This window comes from Anolis sagrei, chromosome 2, assembly GCF_037176765.1.
Source record: "Anolis sagrei isolate rAnoSag1 chromosome 2, rAnoSag1.mat, whole genome shotgun sequence".
In the NCBI taxonomy this organism is placed as follows: Eukaryota; Metazoa; Chordata; class Lepidosauria; order Squamata; family Dactyloidae; genus Anolis; species Anolis sagrei.
The window spans coordinates 15458993-15479907 of NC_090022.1; the positions used below are offsets into that span (position 1 = coordinate 15458993).

Consider the following 20915-nt stretch of genomic DNA (forward strand, 5'->3'; position numbering starts at 1 on the left):
GGACTCCAAGATCTTTTTCACACGTACTGCTCTCGAGCCAGGCGTCCCCCATTCTGTATCTTTGCATTTCATTTTTTCTGCCAAAGTGGAGTATCTTGCATTTGTCACTGTTGAACTTCATTTTGTTAGTTTTGGCCCATCTCTAATCTGTCAAGATCGTTTTGAATTCTGCTCCTGTCCTCTGGACTATTGGCTATCCCTCCCAATTTGGTGTCGTCTGCAAACTTGATGATCATGCCTTCTAGCCCTTCATCTAAGTCATTAATATAGATGTTGAACAGGACCGGGCCCAGGACGGAACCCTGCGGCACTCCGCTCGTCACTTCTTTCCAAGATGAAGAGGAAGCATTAGTGAGCACTCTCTGTGTTCGTCCACTTAACCAATTACAGATCCACCTCACCGTAGTTTTGCCTAGCCCACATTGGACTAGTTTCCTTGCCAGAAGGTCATGGGGGACCTTGTCGAAGGCCTTACTGAAATCCAGAAGCTGGCCACTTGGAGTTCCTCTGATGTCACTGTAAGAAGGTGCTCAGACTGCATTGTAGTAAGGAGTCTGTAGTTTGCTCTTCTTTGCACTCCGCACTCGCATGTGGTGGACTTCACTTTGAAGCCCCATTTCTTAAGGTTGGCTCTGCATCTCGTGGTGCCAGAGCGCAGTCTGTTCAATGCCTTTCAAGTCATCCAGTCTTCTGTGTGCCCAGGGGGAGTCTCTCAGCTGGTATCAGCCATGGATTGAGGTCCCGGCTTTTAGCCTGCCACTTTTGGACTCTTGCTTGCTGAGGTGTTCCTGCAAGTGTCTCTGTAGATCTTAGGAAGCTATTTCGGTTTGGGGCCCACCTACCTTTGTGACCGCATCTCCTACCATAAACCTGCACGATCTCTTTGATCCTCTGGAGAGGCCCTCCTCTCAGCTCTTCCTCTATCACAGGCTTGACTTGTGGGAACAAAGGAGAGAGCCTTCTCCGGCTTTGGAACTTGTTACCTGGTGAGATTAGGCAAGCCCCCACCCTAGCAGCCTTTAAGAAAGATCTAAAAACTTGGCTCTTCCGATGTGCTTTCGTAGAGTGACCATTCAACTCATCTGTTTGTCTCCATCTACAGTTGTCCTCATGATGCATTTCCTCTGTCCTTAATAAAGGTCAAACCCCATTGCTCTTCGTTCTTGGGCTCCCCTCTCATAATTATACTCTTTCTATTCCTTTCTCACCCAGCGTTTTAACATTGATGTGCAGGCTGATATCCAAACAGAGGATGGGCCGGTCCTTTCATTATTGGCTGCTACTTGCAGATGAATGTCAGGGGGTGCAATACCGGCTAAACAGTATAATTTCTCCAACAATGTAGGACATAGACATCCTGTGATAATGTGGCATGTCTCATTAAGAGCCACATCCACTATTTTAATGTGGTAAGATGTATTCCACACTGGGCATGTGTATTCAGCAGCAGAGTAGCAAAGTGCAAGGGCAGATATCTTTACTATATCTGGTTGTGATCCCCAGGTTGTGAAAATCAGCTTCCATATGATATTATTTCTAGCGCCCACTTTTTGTTTACATTGACCACAGGGAAAATCAAGAGGAGCTGGAATAAAATGTGGAGTGCATGGAGTGCTCCTATTCAGGCTTGAGGTCAGTGTGATTTTGGATCCATGCTGGGTTTCAGACTCTACTTTTCAAAGTAGCTATCCAGTGTGCTGAAACCTCTCTCTGAAGTAGACCCAGCCCTTTGGATAGCTGATTTAAAGTTCAGACTCAAATCTGGAGCATTCCTCATTCATTAGTAAGGGAACCAGGGTGTTGCCTAGATTCTGATCCTTTCCATTGTGGCCAGGCTCATTTGCCAAGAAAAATAAGCAGGAGCGATACAATTACAAGGAAAGGAATGAATCTACCATGTGACCCAGAAATTGATCATTTCAGCTCAAGGGGTTTGGCATAAATCCTTCCCTAAATCACTATTAGGAGATTTTTTCCCCAACCCTGTATATAATAAGGGTTGCAGGAAGATAATGGTGTTCCATGCAGTCATGCTGGCCACATGACCTTGGAGGTGTCTATGGACAACACTGGCTGTTCAGCTTGGAAATGGAGATGAGCACCACCACCCAGAGTCCGACACAACTAGACTTAATGCCAAGGGGAAACCTTTACTTATATAATGACTGTAGGGAGTTGTTGTCATTTTGGCGACGTAAGGTGAAAGTCAGGGATGGCCCTGCCATTGAGCAATGGAAGGCAACCCAGTGGCTTCTGTACAACATGTCATGTAGCAGAAGGAGCATCAGTAGCATTCTATATTTTGGTCCATATTAGTGTTCCTAGTTTTTCAAACTACTCAGAAGGGACAGCCAAATTATATGAAATGAGGGTGGGGCAGTCAGGAAGTGACTAATAACAAGTTTCCGTTCTACCTAAATACCAAACGGAAGCACTGATTCCAATGTACGTAGCCATGTCTTTCCCTGTAAAATTGGCATACTGTTTATATGCAGAACTTCCACTTCTGTCTTGGTCAATTGCCCACACCTCGAAATACAGCTTAGTTAGTTAGTTTTTGATGTATTTTATTTTATTAAATCTGGTTTAATCACTCTGGCTGCATGTGATTTAAAGGCACCAGATCTATTCTTGAAAGCCAAGCAGACTTAGCCCTAGTTAGTACTTGGATGGGGGATCCATCCAGGTGCTATAGTTTCTATTTCCAAGCACAGTCACAAGTTAGCAGGGTATAATAGTTTTGAGTGTTAGATGAAAGCTGAAAGTGTTTGAATGCCTTGTGGCTAACTTTGGTCAAGTTACACTTTCTCAGCTTCAGAGTTGGAGCCCCCAGTGGCGCAGTGGGTTAAACCCCTGTGCAGGCAGGACTGAAGACCAACAGGTCGCAGGTTGGAATCCAGGGAAAGGAGGATGAGCTCCCTCTATCAGCTCCAGCTCCTCATACGGGGACATGAGAGAAGCCTCCCACAAGGATGATAAAAACATCAAATCATCCAGGCGTCCCCTGGGCAACGTCCTTGCAGATGGCCAATTCTCTCACACCAGAAGTGACTTGCAATTTCTCAAGTTGCTCCTGATACGACAAAAAAAAAAAAAAGCTTCAGAGTTGAGGTGGAATAATAGCCCTATAAGTGTATAATACATTTAGATTTATAATGGGTATTATGAGTTGTAGATTTTTCGGGCTATATGGCCATGTTCTAGAAGCATTTTCTCCTGATGTTTTGCCTGCATCTATGGCAGGCATCCTCACAACCTCTGAGGATGCCTGCCATAGATGCAGGCAAAACGTCAGGAGAGAATGCTTCTAGAACATGGCCATATAGCCTGAAAGCCTACAACAACCCAGTGATTCTAGCCATGGAAGCCTTCGACAATACATTCAATATAATAATTATATATGGGGCCGTGGTGGCGCAATGGGTTAAACCATTAAGCTGCTGAACTTGTTGATCGGAAGGTTGGTGGTTCGAATCTGTGAGCTCCTGCTGTTAGCTCCAGCTCCTGCTGACCTAGCAGTTAAAAAACATGCAAATGTGAGTAGATCAATAGGTACCGCACTGGTGGGAGGGTAAATGGTGCTCTATGCATTCATGCCGGCCACATAACTTAGGCAACTCTTCGGCTTAGGAACAGAGATGAGCACCAACATTCAGAATCGGAGATGAATTAGAAGCCTTTACCTTTATCTGCGTATCTGTGTTTCATTGTCTCTAGGCATTGAATGTTTGCCCTGTGTCTGTATATGTCTGTATATGCTGGAATCTGCTGAGTCCCCTCAGGGAGATAGGGTGGAATACAAAAAAGTCTTGTTATTATTGTTATTGTTATTGTTCTTATGGGATAGCATCTGTCACAGCCCATTAGGGAGAACGTCTGTTCAAAGGCCAACCAGCACACACAGAGCTCTCTCCTGCCACAGAGAAGAATGGCATGGAAATCTCAGGAGGAATGGTTTTTCCAGCATCCATCACATGAGGCAGTCACCTCACTCTTGGCCTGAGGTCAGGGACAGCCCTGATAATACTATGTAACAAAATTTGAAGAAAAAAACCCCCTGTTCCTGGTTTGAAAGTGTTATTTCCTGTTTAACTGTGTAGTAATTTCTTGGACAGTAGTTGTTATACCCCAAAATTTTCATTTTTCTGGCTACCACAAACTATGTTGAATTGGTTGAGACTCGATGAGATATTCATTGAAAAACTACAGTGAAATATGCTGCAGGATATCCTGAAAAACAAAGTTTTTGCAATTTCACAAACTTTTCCCATGTTTATATGATAGCACCAATTAGGAAAGGACATTTATAACCCAGGAACAAAAATCGTGTTACATTGTGTAATTCCATCTCTGCTAGATGTGTTTGGAAAGCTATTATGAGACTGCATCATGTTGGATTATGACACAGAAGTAACAACAACGGTAATAACAAATTGTTGAAGGCTTTCATGGCCGGAATCACTGGATTGTTGTAGGTTTTTTCAGGCTATATGGCCATGGTCTAGAGGCTTTCTCTCCTGATGTTTCGCCTGCATCTATGGCAAGCATCCTCAGAGGTAGCTCTACCTCTACCTCTGAGGATGCTTGCCATAGATGCAGGCGAAACGCCAGGAGAGAATGCCTCTAGACTATGGCCATATAGCCCGAAAAAACCTACAACAACCCAATGGTAATAACGATTATGACAATGATGCAGTAACAATAGCAACAATATTAAAATACAATATATACAATCATATAAGACATATAACATAGGAAAACAACATTTGTGGGAATGACTTTTGCAAATTTGATTATTCACGGATTAGATTAATATGGTCTCTCAAAGAATCTCTAGATCCTCCATCCTCTATAAAAACTAAAGATTTCTAAAGAGGTGAACTCTCAGGTTAAAAAGAAAGTGATTTTTTTCTAATTTGTGGTTTTTCACTTGTGTTGGGGTCCTATGCCTCCCACCCTAATGAACATGGATGGTTAACATTAGATGGAAACATTATTTCTCTGGATGACGTTCTCTGAATTCTGCCACTGGCCATGAAAGTGGTGGGATTCTGGGTGCTGCAGTCCCCCAAAAGTAGGTTTTCCACATTTTGCCTTTGCACAAATATGTCAGCCGAACCGGCGCCTTTCTGGCGACATCCATTGCCCTGAACGGATTGGGGTGACAAATTGAATTAGTTTCTGGCTGTGTATGTGTCTAAACTTGGGCTAGGATCGAGGGAGGGAAAGTGTTGAGGTAGAATGCAAAACTGTGTTTGTATTGATCTGAAGGACATATCATTAATGTTGGCCATTTACAGGAGTCTTCATTAAGAAGACTTTGTTTCCCGAGCCAAAGGACTGCTTACGGGAGGATTAAGATGGTTGTTTAATTTGGAGTCAGGATTTTGCCTCTTTCACTTAAAGGTCAAGTTTTGTTTGTGCAAAGAACACGAAGCCCTTTTTTGTTGGAGGCGGAGATGGCAAACTCCCCAAGGGGTGGGAAAGGAGCCTCCCACCTCAAGCAAAAGTAGTGTGTGTGGGTTTGTGACACTTTAGCATCTTAGCCAAGGCACTAGATAACCAGAATAGCAACTGCAGAGCATATAGACCTTCGTTTGGACTACAGCAACCAAAACTCTCCAGCTAGCATATCTATTCACAGAGGCTGGCTGGGGATGGATGGGAGTTGTGGTCTGAAAAGGTAACCTTCCCAAGCTCTGACAGTAACCAAGGGGGTAATCAGGGAACTCAAGATTGGGCAGTGTTGTAGAGTTTTCAGGGGAGCAGAGTAGGGTTGTCTGTGGAACCGTTTTCCTTTGTTTCATCCTTTATTTCGTTACTTTCATTAACTTCAGGAGCATGTAATGAGAAGGCTCATCCCGGTACAAAAATCAGCTCAACACGAAAGCAAGCAGGAGCCGATCCCGGCTCCTCATCTGCTTTTCATGAGCATGTGGCGCTACATGCCTCCTCTCTTTGAAAACAGTGTGTGTGTGTGGCATGCAGGCCCAGAAAGTGTGCGTACCTGTCTGCAGCCTAGCACCTCCTCTAGAGTAAGAAAGTCAAAATTTGCCTCTGTGTCTTGGAAAGTGAGTGTGTGTGGCATACAGGTCCAGAAAGTGTGCACGCCTGCCTGCAGCCAGCACCTCCTCTAGAGTAAGAAACTCAGAACTTGCCTCCTTGCTTTGGAAAGAGTTCATGTCTGGCATGTAGGCCAAGAAAGTGTGTGCACCTGCATGCTGCCAAGCGCCTCTCCTCTAGAGTAAAAACAGATATGGAGCCTTCTTAAAGCTCGTGCCTGCCTGTAGTTGAGCACCTCTCCTCTAGAGTAAAACAACTTAAATGCCTAAAATGACAGGAGCCTGGGAAGCCCCACCCCCATAATGGTCTGATAGAAAATGGATCTTTCGGCACTCCGGAGCAAAAAGCAGATATCTGTCCTGCCGATTTCAGGAGGCTCCCAAAAATGAATTGAGGCCCCCACAGAAAGCCAGGACACGAAATGGGTCAAGGTTTACCTCAAATGCACAATTATAGAACAGAGTGATTTATGGTGTGTGTGTGTGGCTAAGACATATTTTCAAATGTAGTTGGCCCTCTGTATCAACAGACTCTGCATCCATGGATTCAGCCATCCATGGCTTGAAAATACAGTCAGTCCGCATTCGCTGGGGTTAGAGGCACAAGACCCTGTGAAAGTGAAAAGCTGCTCTTTTTTATCCCAGAGAACCCCTCTCAAGGAATTGCTAGGACTTCCTGTAGGACTCCATGGGGAACCTTCTATGGAAGTTGAACATAGAATTGTATTGGAGAACCAAGGGCCCATCCAGACAGTATCTTTATTGCACTAACTCTCGTATCTTTGCTGTGTTTTTTTGCAATGAAACAGGTTCAAGCTTCTTAATTTAAAATAAACATTTAAGATCTTTGCTGTGTTTTTAGCAATGAAACAGGTTCAAGCTTCTTTTCATTTCATTTCCAGTACTTTTTTTGGACTTCTGATGCCACTTCTGAATGACAGTGCTACAAACCAAGAAAATCCTGGTTTGTAGCAAATTAATTAGATATTGGATTTATTCTGTGCCTTCTTGGAAGGCATGAGATAAATTCACAATTTCCGGTGCCTGGACTGCAGTCCAGACACTATTTTCACAGTTTTCCTGACTAAATCTGTCCAGGAAACTGGGAATACCTACCCCCTCCCCCAAAGCCCCCAAACTTCTTAGAAATGTAAAATAAACTTACCCGGCCTCCAATGCACTCTCAGAGCAGCTCTCCCTCCCCCCCCCCCCCCCGGGCTCTCCTGGCACGTCATTTCTACATGCCGGGAGAGCTGCTCCGAGAATGTACTGGAGGCCAGGTAAGTTTATTTGAGTTTTCAAAGGGGTCTGGGGGCTTTTGGGGGAGGGGGAGGGCCTCAAGATGTTCTTGTGGGCCAGTCCCTTGAAAGCATCTGGACACCCACCCAGAAAGTGTGCCCTTTCTGGGGTGGGTGTGGACAGGCCCCCAGGAAAATCCTCATTTATAAAATGCAGATTCTCCTGGGATAAAGACCTGTCTGGATCCACACCTACAGATCCCTAGAAAGGTGATCTCTCTAGAAATTTCTGGACGGAAGGAAATTGACCACAGAATCACACGAGAGGACGTAGAGATTCATAGAGATAACATTTTAAATCAAATCTGCCAATAAACAAATCTGCAAAAGTCAAAGCTACAAATGCAGAAGATTGACTGTATTACAATTTTGATTTGTCTATTAAAGTCCAACTTCTCACCCCATTGTATACAATGAGACTTACTGATGTATATCAGGCATGGGGGAAGCTTTGGCCCTCCTGGTGTTTTGGACTGGGACTCCCACAATTCCTAACAGCCTACCGGCTGTTAGGAATTATGGGAGTTGAAGTCCAAAACACCAGGAGGGCCAAAGTTTCCCCATGCCTGTTGTATGTAATGGGACCTCCTGAGGAAACCTAAAATCTGAGTGAGCTCTGGACCTCTAAAACTGGTCTTTCTGTAATAACAAAGGAATTAATTAAGAGTTTGATACTTATGCAGGAGTGTGACTCCCCACATTTCCTGCCTGGATGGACAGCCTCTTTGCTCAAAGGATGGTCCTCATTTCAGATTTGGTGCCTCTTTGGCTTAGTTTCATGGCAATATCATAACAAGGTGCAAGCAGCTGGATCATCCATCGCTCTTGCCAATTCATTGAAAGTACTTGTATTTTGGGTGATGTTTTGGCAGTTCAGTAGGCATTGGCATGTTTCTGCAGCTTCGGGATGCCACTCTGATCTAATCTAATCTAATTAATTAAAGGAGCAAACACACGTACAATTTTTCCAGCACCTACAACTACTTCAGAGCTTTATTCTTGCCTCTGGCAGTTTTTTCTGTGGTTGGTTCCAAAACAAAATGGATCCAGGAGTCACAATCATGCCGATAAGAAATACCAAAGTCAATATTCAGGTGGGTCCTGAACATTTGGGAGAAGGACAAGGTGGTGCCTCCTACTCATTGTGGCGTAATGTTAAAAGAAACCACATATAGTTCATGTTTGATCAGCTCTTACACTGCCTTGCCAGAGAAAGAAACTATGCCACTCAGAGAGATGCTTTGGATTATGGACTGTTGATTATGAGACAGATGCCCCGTGTTACCTATACAGAGAAACTACTACAAATCCGATCTGTAACTGGACTAGTCTAGTCTGAAAGTCCAATAGAGTCTGTGCAGTCTGAGAGCCTGAAAGTATATATGTGTTCCTACTGAAGTCTCTAAGCATACTGTTCCTACTGAAGTCTAAAGTATACAGTTCTAAAATGGAGTCTGTGTCCTGAACAAGCCCAGACCTGATCACATGGTCTGCAGCCCCACCCACAACAAAGAGTTAAAGAACAACTGCAAATCAATACACACATATACAGTACAATAAGCAATCTGAACATAAAACATAAAACATAAACATAAAAAACCCAAGATTATGGCAACAAGAATGATTGACAACTGGAAAATAGAAGGAGAAAATGTGGAGGCCGTGACAGACTTTGTATTTCTAGGTGCAAAGATTAATGCAGATGCAGACTGTGGCCAGGAAATCAGAAGACGCTTCCTTCTTGGGAGGAGAGCAATGTCCAGTCTCGATAAAATAGTAAAGAGTAGAGACATCACACTGGCAACAAAGATCCGCCTAGTCAAAGCCATGGTATTCCCTGTAGTCACCTACGGATGTGAGAGCTGTGAGAGCTGGACCTTAGGGAAGGCTGAGCGAAGGAAGATCGATGCTTTTGAACTGTGGTGTTGGAGGAAAGTGCTGAGAGTGCCTTGGACTGTGAGAAGATCCAACCAGTCCATCCTCCAGGAAATAATACCTGGCTGCTCACTGGAGGAAAGGATACTAGAGACAAAGTTGAAGTACTTTGGCCACATCATGAGGAGACAGCAAAGCCTAGAGAAGACAATGATGCTGGGGAAAGTGGAAGGAAAAAGGAAGAGGGGCCGACCAAGGACAAGATGGATGGATGGCATCCTTGAAGTGACTGGACTGACCTTGAGGGAGCTGGGGGTGGTGACGGCCGACAGGGAGTTCTGGCGTGGGCTGGTCCATGAGGTCACGAAGAGTCGGAGACGACTGAACGAATGAACAACAACAAGCAATCTGAACTATATGCATAACAAATAACTAGTGGAGGCTTGAAGAAAGTTGCTATGCACATGCAAGAAAGTTCTCAAATTCCCAGAATCCCACAGCCACTGAACCTTCTGCATTTTGGGGTTGTTATAATAAAAAGTAACTTTTTCAAGCTCTGTTAGATAATGAAGAATGTGAGTAGTTGTATCCTTACAGGGCCTGCATGTAGCTTCCCATGCCTGAGTACATGTGCTCTCAAGCATTACTTCATGGGTAGAAAATTTAGTACTAGAGGCAGAAATAGCATGGAATGAATATAGATTCCTGCATCACAATAAAGAAGACATGTTTGACATGTTTTAGCAAACATTTCATTCCAAACTAACAATATGGACATATGAAATGATAGAACCAGGTCATGCAAGCTTTGCATAAGTAAACAAAAACATTTTTGAACTTTTTTGGAGACCACTTGAAATCTTCTGAAAGTTATCCAGGGATGATTTTTCTCTCTCTTTTCACCAGCTTCCATTTATTTTCTTTCTGATTTGCAATTTGTCATTCAAATTGATATGTTGGATGAAGTTGATAAGACAAGCGAATCTGTTTCCTCTTTCCTCTTTGTTGTGCAACGAAGACAGGCATATCTCACTTAACAAAGCCTTTGACTAAGTGCCTTTGTACAATCCTTTTATGCCTGCCTAGTTGGGCGTTCATCCTTGTCCTCTGTCTAGCTGGAAGGCTGAGAGGAGACATGATGAGGGTCATGCATCAAGATGTGAGGGGAAGTCATAGGGAGGAGGCTTGTTTTATGCTGCCTTGGAAACTAGGATGCAATGGAACAATGGCTTCAAACGACAGGAAATGAGATCCACTTGAACATGAGGAAGAATTTCCTAACTGTGAGAGCTGTTCAGCAGTGGAACTCTCTGCTCTGGAGTCTGGTGGGCACTTCTTCTTTAAACAGAGGCTGGATGGCCATCTGTCGGGGGTGGTTTGAATGCAATTTTCCTGCTTCTTGGCAAGGGGTTGGACTGGATGGCCCACGGGGTCTCTTCCAACTCTAAGATTCTATGATTCTACTCAAGCCTCTTATTGGCTGAGAGCCAGGGCTGGTCAGCTCGGCTTCTGTCTGTGATTGGTCAGGAGGTGGGCTTGCTGTCTCTGTGATAGTTTGATTTTGGAAAATTTGGCTTGTTATGGAAACAGGGATTGGTGAAAAAACTTCAGTGGGGACCTGCTTTGCCCATGATAACTCTTTCTGGAGTGGATTTCCCTTCCTAGGAGCAGATTTCTCTCACTTCCTGTTGTCTCACCCCCGTTCTTAATTATGAGTAGTTTGTAAGTCAGATGTCTGTAACTCGGAGACTGCAGGTATTTTGTAGAATGAATGCGGTTTGGCAACTCTTGAACTGCCATGCTATGGACTCATGGGATTATCTGTAGTTTGGTGAGACACCAGGACTCATTGATCAAGCAAGCAAAAGACCTTGTCAAACTGCAACTCCCAGGATTCCAAAGTATATAAAGCCATCGCAATTAAGGTGGTGTCAAACCACATTCATTCTACGTTGCAGACCCAGACTACATTTATGGATTTGTTCCCAGCAGGTTGAGGGGAATAAAGAGTCTGGGGGCACGTTGACTTCAGCACAGGAACGAGCTGAAAAGGGTCCAAAGCACATGGACTCCAGATGTGACTCCAGCTAGAACCAGGTTCGTGCAAATTCCTGGGAAGCTACAGAAGCATATTGGGAAGCGAACCTCCTGTCTCAGACATGTGTCTGCGATATTGTAGTACCAGAGATGAAAGAGTTGGATCCCACTGATTTGGAGGAAAGGCTAAATCAATTGAAGGGAGCTTGCTTTTTTTTAAAAAAAAAAACTTACTGAACTACGAGGGTTGAATGAAAAGTAATGCCTCCACCTTCGTAACTCCTCAACAGATGGAAGTACTGGTATACAGCAAGTACTGGCTTGTTTAGTAGACTCTCCTCTACAGTTCCATTTGGGCAGGAAGCCTTAGCATTGAATGGTTGTGTTGTTAAAGTGCGAAGTATGGAACCCTGCACAGACATTCAGTCAATGCAACTTAAGCAACATGCAGTCATTGAATTCTTGACAGCAGAAGGTGTCACCCCAAAGGAGATTCATCAGAGAATGCAAGCTGTTTATGGTGATTGCGTTGATGTGAGTACTGTGCGTCGTTGGGCAAATAAGTTTAAAGATGTTGAGGTGGGAACATCTGATTTGCGTGACAAACAAAGAGTTAGACATCTTGGGACAGCAACCACAAGCAAAAGGCTGACAGATTGATTCAAGACAATCGTTGTATCACTCAGAGAAAAATTTCAAGTGTAATTGGCATTTCACAAGAACGTGTGGGTCACATTATCGCTTTGCTTGGCTTTCGGAAGATTTGTGCACGATGGGTTGCGGAAACAGAGTGTCGACTTCTTCCGTGACAGCTTCAGAAAACATGTTCATTGTTGGCAGAAATGTATCCAATTGTCTGGTGATTATATCAAAAAGTGAATAGTGGTAGTTAAAGAGCACATTCTAAGGATTATTTATGCATTTGGCTTATTAAAATATTCCCATCCAAACCCAAGTAACGAATGTGGAGGCATTACTTTTCATTCAACTCTCGTGAGTAATTGTGGTTTTCTGGCAGCCTCTAGGGTGTTTTTATCAGAGACACAACTGAATCCAAAACTTAATGTTCATGCAGGCATTCTCTCTCTTACGATCAAGGCATACATACTATTTTAAGTCTCGTCAAAGTGATTTGGAAACAGACATTTACTACATTCCTGGACATTTGTTTTTTAGGGCAGCAATTGTGTGCCAAACTGCTTTCGCTTAAAATTGCAGCTTTCCTCCACAAACGCTGTGTGACTGATAGGCTGATAGTGATTACTCTGCCATGTGGAAATAATATATCTTACTAATGTGCATTTAAGAAAGATTCTAGCTTTGTAATACAGCAGATATATAGATGTATGTGTCTGTATCTGTAATCTATCTGTACATTAGACCCCCCACATTTTCTGGGATTGCAGCACAGGACTGCTGCAAAAGCAGGAAAAAGATGAAAAGGGAAACCCCTCCCTCAAAATCTCTTTCCCCAGCACAACTTTGAACTGGATTACATGGCAGTGTAGATTCATATAATCCAGGTCAATAAAGTTCAGTCTGCATTAGATGAATCTAAACTAGTGTTTCTCATTCTCAACCTTCCTAATACCATGATCCTTTAATACAGTCCCTCATGTTGTGTTGACCCAAACCATAAAATAATTTTCGTTGCTACTTCATAACTGTCATTTTGCCATTGTTATGCATCATAATGTAAATATCTGATATGCAGGATGTATTTTCATTTACTGGACCAAATTTGGCACAAATACCAATATGCCCAAATTTGAATACTGGTGGGGTTGGGGGGATTGATTTTGTGAGCTGGGAATTGTAGTTGCTGGGATTAATAATCCCCCTGGAGGGATTCAGAGTGGATTATAGTACATATATAAGGCAAACATTCAGTGCCTTTTTACACAGGGCAACATCCCATTAGCTTTTTGATTAAGACAGTTTGTAAGCAACAATTTATAATCCATCACTTTGCACTAAGAGGCAAGAGAGAGATTTAAAGACTCCAGAGAGATGACTACAACCAGAAAAATCTCCATTTGTAATGTATTGTTTTAAGTTATCCTATGATAGTCCCAGGTGGAATTAACCCTTTATTCATCCTGTTTTCAGTAAACTCATTTGGTTATTTATTCATTTTATCTAAAGAGCCCCCGGTGGCACAGTGGGTTAAACCCCTGTGCCGTCACGACTGAAGACCAACAGGTCGCAGGTTCGAATCCGAGGAGAGGCGGATGAGCTCTCTCTATCAGCTCCAGCTCCTCATGTGGGGACATGAGAGAAGCCTCCCACAAGGATGATAAAAACATCAGAAATCATCTGGGCATCCCCTGGGCAACATCCTTGCAGACGGCCAATTCTCTCATACCAGAAGCTCCTGATACGACCAAAAAAAAACTTATCTAAAGTGCTTCTCTGTGTTAAAGGGTCTTAATCTTAACAGAAGGTATCAGATAGTCTCTGAGTAAAACCAGACAATATAGTTTTCCCAAAGGCTCAGGCATGTCATCACAGTTTCCATAAGTTGGCACACAACATCAGGGGAGAAAGTCATTTTCTAAAATCCAATCACGCCATGAAAATCAGCTCCAGAGCATCCGAGAAGCACCTTTCCCTCTTCCATAAAATCTCTTGGCACTGAGGTCTCCCCTGAAGGCTTGATCCCTGTGTCCCTGTTTGGAGGAGCCCAAACAATCCCTCACTGAGCTGGGTGTGCAAAGAGGTGATAGAATTGGCTTGAGGCACAAATAGTAGGCAGATGAATCAGCACGGTGCATGGGGCTGGGATGGAGAAACAGGGAGGGGAATAGATGCGTATTTGATTTACTGGTGAGATGTATCAGACTGTGTCCTTCGCTATCAACAATACCTGTGGGTTTCTTTTTAAAAGAGGTTCCTGCTGAATTTATTAGAGAGCAGCCGCTGGCTCCTGAATTTTCTTTTCAGAGAGGAGGGAGAAGAAGGGGGAGAATTCGGAAGGCCAGGCTCCAAATTCCTCTCCTCCTGTACATCTCTCTGAGAGAAGCCATTCATCTATAAGACGAGGCTCAGAGGCGCTTTATTTACTCCCCATAAGTAACGGAGCAGCCTCCGGAGGGAAAATGAAGGGAAGTCCAGGAACGTTTATTGGAAAACTGCGGCACTTCGGGCCAACAGCTGGAATAATAATAAGTCCGGCCGGCGCAGGCTTTTCTCCAGAGTTCAGATGTTTGTTAACTCCCATGGATTCCAGCAGTGCGTTGACCTGAATTGCAGGAGGAGAGGAGGGAGGTTGAAAATTCCCCATCTATAGAGAAAGGTTAACTCAGGATAGGGCAGCCACCATCTCTCCCCGCCTTGGCGGCATTCCTGCTTCTTTGAACAGCTGCATTCACAGGCAGACATGCTATGGATGAAGCCGCATTTAAAAATTCCACCAGCCCAGAGTTATCACTGTCGAGAGAAGCCGAATTGCTAAACTTTATACTGTCATGGTGTCGTTAATGGCTCAGGAGCCCTGCCAAGAAGGAGCAGGTGGCGACGCTAAAAGCTGGGAGGAAAAAAAAGACATAGGACACATTTCGTCTCCATCAAAGTAGAATAGTAATGGGTTTAATGGTTTATCATGTCAGAAGCAAATTGAAGGTACAGTTATTATGTACAGTGTTCCCTCGCTGTGCTGGTACAGCTGTACCAGGAGCTCCAATATTGTTTGCTTTGCATTAAATGTTTGTTTGCAATCCCAGGCTTGGGATTTTGCAGCAGGGTGGCTTCCTGTTATAGTTTGCTATCATAGGGCAAGCCACCTGTCAATTATCGTTAGGTTCCCTGGTCCCGCCCTTCTTTGAGTTTTGGAGGGAATAGGAGCCTTTTTGAGTCAGTTCTCACAGAGAAGCCTTTCGCACAGGACATAAAACGAAGTAGCTCCTGTAGAAAGTTTCGTCTTCTACGGCTTGACCGGGGAGATATTCAGCCTACAGCCTACAGCAGTGATGGGCAATCTTTTGAGTTTGATGTGTCAAAATTTGCCAGAAACCTGAGCATAACTTGGGTAGAGTGTCACTTTGAGAAAAACAAACAAACATAATTTTGCAATATTTATAGTTTAAATAAGAAAAATGTATATTCCATGCTGGGTTATGGAGTGAACAGTGCTCAAACGTGCAGATGTTAAATTTGTGGAGCCTTTTACAAATTTAAGGATGGAATTAGATTGGCTCTTATAAGGTGTATTTCTCTGTATGTGGCTGCATGTGTCTGTGTGTCATCAAAAATAGCCATGTGTCTCAGTGCTGACATGCGTGTCAAAGGTTCACCATCACGGGCCTACAGCATGGCCAGGGAGAAAAGGCCCCACAGCTTGGCTGAGGGACTTCAGCCGGCCATCACAGCAACCTGAACTCCTTCTTTTCCCCTGGAAGTCTACAAAGCTCTGCTTGGCAAGGGTCGCTCGCGGAAGCCAGACGCAGTTGGTACAGACTGCCCAGATTAGAAGTTAAGGATTTCCCCATTAGTTAGTTATAGTTATGAAGATAGTGCCTGTTCCCAGTGAACAAGATTGCAAAAGCCAACAGACTGTTAAGAAAGCTTGAAAGTACCTGTTTGTTTTTCATCAATAAATAACTTTTTTTGGACTTACTTTAAGCCTCTACAGAACTCTGTTTGGGGGAATTTAAGGGCCTTTAATCTGAGGCAGTCCCGGCGTCCTGTTGGGCACACAGAATTTATGTCCTGTCTACAGTCATATGCACAGGCCCAGTGTGCGACAGCACACTCACTACTTCGCGGTTCACATTACGCAGACTCGCTGTTTTACAGGTTTTTGTAAATATTAATATAAAATATTTACGTCCTCAGAAAAGGAGGCGAACTCCGTCCGCCAGCTCCGCTTGCCCTCCTGCGACTTGGAGCGCTTGTGCAGCCACTCCTTCTCCCGGCCCATCACAAGGGTGCCTGCCTGCCTCCCTGGCCTCCGCAGACCCCGGCTGAGCCTCCGGAGCCATGCAGGCAGCCTTCCCCATGGTGCCTCAGAAAAGGAGGCTGGTGTGTGGGCTGGAACTCCCTCCACCGGCTCCGCTTGCCCTGCCATGACTTGGGGTGCTTTTGTGGCCACTCATTCTCCTGGCCCATCCCAAGGGCGCCTGCCTGCCTCCCTGGCCTCCGCAGACCCCAGCAGAGCCTCCGGAGCCACACAGGCAGCATCACACCAGGGAAGCAGGCCTTCCCCATCGTGCCTCAGAAAAGGAGGCTGGTGTGTGGGCTGGAACTCCCTCCGCCGGCTCCACTTGCCCTCCTGTGACTTGGGGTGCTTTTGTGGCCACTCATTCTCCCGGCCTATCCTGAGGGTGCCTGCCTGTCTCCCTGGCCTCTGCAGACCCCAGCAGAGCCTCCAGAGGCACACAGGCAGCAGCAGGCTAGGGAGGCAGGCCTTCCCCAGTGTGTCTCATGCTGCTGCTCTGCTGGGTCCAGCGGAGGCCTGGAAGGCAGGTCTTCTCCATCGCGCCTCAGGACCCTGGAAATGCGGTGGCCTGAGGTGTGGCACGAAAGGCCTGCCTCCCTGGCCAGCAACTGCCTGCGTGGTTCCGGAGGCAGGTAGGGAAGCACGGGTAAGAAAATCCGCAAAGTAGGGATGCTATATGAATTTTAATATTTATACATTATGCTAAAATAGCATCCCTACTTCACAGATTTTCACTTATCGCGGGTGGTCCTGGAACGGAACACCCACAATAAGTGAAGGAACACTGTATTTAAAAACAAAAAGCTAAAAACATGGCATTATACTAAATGTCCTTTGACCAGAAGCTGGCCACTTGGAGTGCCTGTGGTGTCGCTGTCCTCCAATGTGAATGTGGCAGAGCTCAGACTGCATTGTAGTAAGTGGTATGTGGTTTGCTCTTCTCTGCATTCGCATGTTGTGGACAAAGTGTACTACAGAGAAGAGACTGCAGCAGAATGCCTTAGTCAACTGATAAGCAATGTACCTTTATGCTGAATCCATGAAGTTTGTAAGTAAATCACCTATGCTATTTTAATAAAGATTACTTATTTTTGTCTTTTGAGAACACGATTTAAAACCAAATATTTTTTTGTGGGAGAGTCAATGTTTTTGGGCAACTGCACTAATACTTCTGAAGATCTGCTATATATATTGTACATGGGCATAATCTTTGTTCCTAACAGTTCAGAGAGATAAACAGGTATATCAGTCTAACAACTGAGAAACCTAACTTGCCTTGCATGAATACTAGTGGATATTTGCCACTAAAGAGAAGACTCACTTTAAAATGAGTTTTTCGCTCTTCTCAGGAAGATCATACTTTACAAAAAGGTTATGATTTTCCAAATGGTAGTGAATGCCAATTAATCTTAAAAAAACAAAAAAACAAAACAAAAAAAGCTTCCAAAAGGCTTTATAGATTCTGGTTTTCCAAAAGATTATGATCTCAAAGGTCATCCTCTCCCCAAAAGCCTGGAAGTCTGGGGGAGTCTCCTTCTCTGGAGGATTTTAAGCGGAGGCAGGATCGCTATCTGTTAGGAGGGTTTCAACTGTGTATTTCCGCTTGGCAGAATGGGGTTGGTCTGGATGGCCCTTGGAGTCCCATCCAATGCAGTTATGCTACAAAGTTCTGCAGGATTTTCGTTGGGTGTGAAATGACCTTGGCTATGAAAATCCCATAACTTCTGGAGGTGGCTGAGCCTGTTGCTGAACGGTTGTTATTTTAAGGAAGTCCTTAGGATACTGTTATGTTCTTTCCCTCCATCCTGAACTATTCTTATCTAATCTAGTTCTCCCTGGCCTGCTTCAAGGCTGATTCTTGGATGTGTCTCTGTTTGCTCTTTGGAGCAGCCTGTGGGTTGTTTTTCCACCACCACCGTGGCTTTTTCCCAACCACCCAGCTTTGCTGAGGGCTCTGGGATTCTCATCAAGCCTCTGTTTGCATTCCTGCCGTCCACATCAATGTGATAGGCGAAATCCACATTGTGCTTAACAATTCCCTTGGTGGCCTTTTGCAAAAATCTAGTGGCATGACGCTCCAGGAATTTATTGGATTGGTCTAACCACAGCGCATTAAGGCACCATTTTTGGATATGCTTACATGTGCGGAAAGGAGGGTGAGAAGGATCTTAACACTTCTCAAGACATTTGAATTTGAATAGGACAAAGAGTACTATTATTCTTGTTTATCAAAAACAGTATTTCTTGGCTGGTGTTCACGGCCAGAAGAGAGCCAGCATGGAGTTGTGGTTTGAAGGTTTGCCTTTGACTCAGGAATACCTGCTTGATCACGAAACTCAGTCCCCTTCTACACTGCCATATAAAAACCATCATGAAAGATGGAAAGCAAGTCATTGGAAAACTGAACTGTATGACCCATAATATTAACATGGTCTATTATGCACACTTCTTCCCTGAGATTTTATACTAGGAGGGCAGGATGTGGCGGAATGAAAATCACACGTACTTCACGTCTTTCGCAATGTCGAAATGCCGTTCCTCCTCAACTCTGAGAAGTCTGGTGAACTATTATTATTATTATTATTATTATTATTATTAACTTTATTTGTACCCCGCTAGCATCTCCCGAAGGACTCGATGCGGCTTACACGGGCCTCAAACACAATACAATAGAAAAACATAACACAACAATAACAAAGCAAATCAAAATAATTAAGCAAAATAACAACAATGACAATAACATCAAGACACTATTAAAACTGGTTCGGCCGGCGCAATGGGGTACAGGGGTTAAAAGTGCTGAAATGGCAGGAGGAACGTAGGATTAAAAGTGCGGTGTGCAGTAACATTGATTGTGCTAAAGTGCTTCAAGGACTTGGGATGGGGGATTCCTAATCTGCGAAGGCACATCGGAACAGCCAAGTTTTTAGGTTCCTTCTGAAAACTGCTAGAGTAGGGGCCTGACGAAGGTCTTTTGGAAGGGCATTCCAAAGTCGGGGGGCCGCCACAGAGAAAGCCCTGTCCCGTGTCCCCACCAAGCGCGCTTGCGACGTAGGTGGGATCACGAGCAGGGCCTCCCCAGATGACCGGAGCGAGCGTGTGGGTTCGTAGATGGAGATGCGGTCACACAGGTAGGGTGGTCCCAAACCATTCAGGGCTTTGTAGGTAAGCACCTGCACCTTGAATTGGGCTCGGAAAATAAATGGCAGCCAGTGGAGCTCCTTAAACAGAGGGGTAGACCTCTCTTGATAATGAGCTCCAGTTATATCTATATCTTCTCTTGTGTATGAAACTCACCTTTATGAAATTGTATAAATTATATCAAATGAAATCATACCCTTAAAGTGTAACTGGAACTGCAAATCTATAAAATTGACTTGCTTAATCTCATGCCTTGGGACAGGAAATGGGCTAAACTGGCTAATGTATGCAAGCCTGGAGGTACTCAAATCTTATTGATGAGATAGCTATTGTGTTTATGTAAATCACAACTCTCTCCCATTGATAAATCCACTTACATATGCTGAGAAACAATTTGTATTTGCCATCATCACATTCCTGGATTCACACAGGGATGGGCCTTTACATGAACTTGGATCAAACCAGGATACCTTTTTCCACCAATCATGGGAGGTCCCAAATATTTTGAATGAGTGTCAAAGTGGATAAATGCTCCATACCTCTCTGCATGTCTTATGTTGGTTCTTTTAGAGTGCAGTCTCTGTACTGACATTCTTTCTGGCCAGAAAGAATAAACTTCTATATATTGCCTTCAAAAAACCCCCAAACAATCCACACACTGTCTTGCTAGAGAAAATAGATGCCACAAAGATGATAAGTAAAGAGTAAGGTGTCTACTCTTTGTGATGCAGAACAACATATATGCAGTCATGTGAACAGTTGCATTGACTCACACAATGTCCTTTGAGGGAGATACAAATGTTCCTTAGGTCTCCATGTGAAGGATCTTCTTCCAGCAGCTCAAAAGCAGAAAATATACTAACTTGTCTTGGCAAGCTTCTGCACAGAAAACATGTAACTGTTGCCAAAACTCTCAGGCTCAGCTAGCATCCCTGGAATAGCCCAACCAATCAATTTTGTGCTTTGCATTTTTCAGTTAGAACACTCACCAACTGATTTTTATATGCTCCAACACAGGAAATACATATTTTAGATATAGTACAACATTTGTATAAGTGGGACCAGTGTCTGTGGTTGCATTTATCTATGTCTAACAAATCTATGTCCTCAACAGACATTTACTAAGTCCTCCAGAACAACTTTATGATACTTCTTGGGCCAAAAGTCCACCAGTTTCCTATCATCTGTGGTTTCATACATCCATACTAAATTTGGGGATGTATCCCTTGTGGAGACAGAAGTCATACTGTAAATCCGTGGTTCCCAACCAGTGGTCCGTGGACCACCAGTGCACCACAAGAACTACAATATGTATTGTTGAAGGCTTTTATGGCCCAAATCACTGGGTTATTTATTTACATCACCTCGTAATGTGTTGCTTGGACATCCAGCAGATGGCACTGTTTTTGATGTCAAGCATATTTTTACCTGTCACAGGTGTGACATCTATACAATAGTAGGTATGTGAATACATAAAAACATTTGCCTGTTCGAATGTGACATTGTGTCCAAATTACAAAGCAATTGGTGATGTATTTTGTGGGTTTTGAGGTCATTCACAAATGG

At 44.0% G+C, this 20915-nt stretch overlaps 1 protein-coding gene across 1 annotated transcript in view; it reads left to right on the plus strand.

The window, feature by feature from the left end:
• Positions 1–20915, plus strand: part of TNXB (tenascin XB) — a 153756-nt gene that overhangs the window by 20783 nt on the left and 112058 nt on the right. The window lies entirely within an intron of this gene.